We start from the raw sequence: 3,028 nt of genomic DNA, 5'->3' as shown, positions 1-3,028 counted from the left end.
TCACTAAAAATCACGGCACTAACGCATTACTTTGCAGGATTTCAATGCAAGAACGGACCATAACGCATTAGACAAGTGCCGCAGGAAACGTGCTAACACATGAGCCATGCGTCGGAGGGAATTCAATGCATAGAAGATCCATTGCTCTGGGTTGATTGTGTCACATCACCACTTGCAAGCATGGGCACCTGCAATAGGTGGCGTCTGAAAAGTTTCAGAGGTCAGGTGGCCAACCAGGGCATGAAGTTTAATGCTAACCAGGGAATAGACTTTAATGCAGCCCATCCTCTAAGTGGACGAGACCAACGCCTATAAATACTTGAAGATGCTCCAGAATTAAGAGTTCAGACAATTAGAAGCTCCATACTCTCTGTAAATTTGTACACTTATTTTTAGTTTGTATAAGCTGTGCCGAGGTGTAAGACGATCGAAGGATTTGAGAACCACCACCACTGCCGCCCAGGGAGTGGAGAAAGTTATTCTTGAGAAAGATACTCAGTCCTTGGCTCTTTAAAGTGATTGTACACAACAAGATTGAGCCAAAAAACTACAAGAGATTGTATTCTTTGGCTTGACTCAGTTTCTCTCTTAATATTATTTCCATTTCATTTTGATTGAATATAGTTCTTTGTAAAGACTCATTGATCCTTTATAAAATTCATATATTTGATCATCACTTTTTGTTTATCTTCTGTTTATGTTGAAAGCATTAGTACTTCATGCATAAGTCTGTTCCAACGCCTAAACCAACTTGACAACTTGGTGAAAGCTTCTTTACTTAGTTGTTCGAAAGAATAGCTAAGCCGCATTAAGTAGAACGCCTAGTACAACTAGAGATAAACTTACTGGTGTTTCTTGTATTCTAAGTTAGATGCATTCACCCTAGAGATAGGCGTGTATGTTATTCACATTGAGAAGTGTTGAATGATGTCTAGCGCATGAACAGAAAGATAAGAAACCCATCCCATTTCATCTATATTACATCAGTTGTGTGCAATTATCTTTAACCGGCGCGTCCACCTACGTAAATTCCATTTTCACATGATCCTTGATTCTCCACTCAACTCTTTTGTATTGTCTTGCACAGGCATAGCATGTTAGTGTAAATAATACATCTTTCACATTTATTTAGGAAAAACCTCCTACTACAAGTACAACGCATAATCTGTGTTAGTGAAACTGAATACCTATGATCGACCTTGGACTTGCCAAGAACCTAGATTAGATTTATACTTGGGTTTAATCTAGGAAAACTTGAACGTTATTATAAGGAGTTGTGTGCCTTCTTTGCATAATACTAACGCCCCAATGCGTTGCATTCATTTAAACTCATCAAGGCAGAACGTAGCAATTAGACTTTATTCTTCCAATTTGTTTTACTTTATACACTCCTAAAGCATCTCACGATAGCATGCGAACAAGTTTTTGGCGCCATTGCCGCGGAATTTAGCAACAAGAACTAACCAGAAATTTTGTTCGTATTTGTTGTAGGGACACTTCAATTAAGGGAAGTATTACAAGCTATGCCCAGGCTTGTGAACGTGTATGAACAGGGAGAACACTCCTAAGTTCAGATACGACCTCGAGATTGAACGGACCTTCCGGCATAGGAATCAATCCAACCGTCGTCAAAGGTTGAGGCAATAGTTACTCAGAAAGCAAGAAAGGGAAAGAGCAATGGTGGAAGAACAACAAAATCAGAAACTGGCTCACGCTACACAGAACCCAATCCTGATGGCAAACAACAGCACGCGTCCTATGAGAGAATACACGTCCCCTGTGCTATATGATTTCTCTTCAGGAATCATATATCTGACGCCTGATGGAACCAGGCTTGAATTGAAATCTGTTATGCTTAAAATGCTCTAGACTATTGGGCAATTTGAGGGTAGCCGTGGCGAAGATCCTCGTGCTCATATGAAGCATTTCCTGGAAACGTGCAATTCCTTTGTGATTCCTGGAATCACACTAGAGGCAATCAGGCTCTCCTTGTTTCCCTATTCTTTGCGAAACGACGCAAAGCAATGGGTGAGTTCATTAGAGTCTGGGGAAATCACCATATGGGAAAAGTTGGTGGAAAAGTTTATGCAGAAATACTTCCCACCTACCACCAACGCGAAGAGGCGTCGGGAAATCATGAACTTTGAACAGGAAGACACTGAGACCTTGAGCAATGCATGGGAGCATTTCAAGGGCTTAGTCAAGAACTGCCCTAACCATAGACTACCTTTGACTATTCAGATGGAGACGTTTTATGGCGGACTAAATAGGGCATCACAGATGGCAGCAGACGTAGCAGCAACCAGAGGACTGATGGACAAATCATATACTGAAGCTAAAGAAATATTAGACCGCATTGCCAAACATAACATGGAGTGGGTAGATAACACATATGGTGGAAGAAATGGCAGGAGAAGAAGATCTCAGAACATTAACTCTATTGATGCCAACGCGATAGCCACGCTCCCTGCTCAAGTGGCTACCATGACCAGCTTTCTACAGAACATAACGCTAGGTAATGCACCAAACCAGCAGAAGGTGAATCAAGTGGAGGCGTTTGGGCAACCCATGGTAACCTGTGTGGGATGCGGAGATTTTCACTCATATGCTGAGTGTCCTCAAAACCCTCAGTCAGTATATTTCATCAAGAATAACCCATTTTCTAATACTTAACCCTGGATGGAGAAACCATCCGAATTTTTCTTGGACAGGAGGAAATCAGAGAGCACCACCTAGGCGCGAGCCATCAGCAAAGGAATGGACCGCCGCCTGTCTTTCAACAAACGCATCAACAAATGCATCAACAACATCAACAACATTTCAATAGAGGTGGCCACGCATCGACTTCTGGAACTCCACTGGAAAACCTATTGAAGGAATACATAGCCCAGAACGACGCAATGCTGAAGAGCCAGGCGTCATCAATCAGAAACCTGGATCTCCAGGTGGGGCAGATTGCAAGCGAGTTGAAAAGCAGGCAGCCAGGCATTCTACCTAGCAATACAGAGACACCTAGGAATAATAACGG

General features: G+C 42.2%; 1 non-coding gene across 1 annotated transcript; it reads right to left on the bottom strand.

Moving 5' to 3' along the window:
• Positions 1–2,121: 2,121 nt before the first annotated feature.
• On the bottom strand, positions 2,122–2,225 carry LOC120072447. Its single transcript, XR_005480503.1, has one exon. It is a non-coding gene; the product is annotated as a small nucleolar RNA R71 (small nucleolar RNA).
• Between the last annotated feature and the right edge of the window lie 803 nt (positions 2,226–3,028).

The sequence above is a fragment of the Benincasa hispida genome, chromosome 2 (assembly GCF_009727055.1).
Source record: "Benincasa hispida cultivar B227 chromosome 2, ASM972705v1, whole genome shotgun sequence".
In the NCBI taxonomy this organism is placed as follows: domain Eukaryota; kingdom Viridiplantae; phylum Streptophyta; class Magnoliopsida; order Cucurbitales; family Cucurbitaceae; genus Benincasa; species Benincasa hispida.
This window is presented reverse-complemented; position numbering and strand designations above follow the sequence as displayed.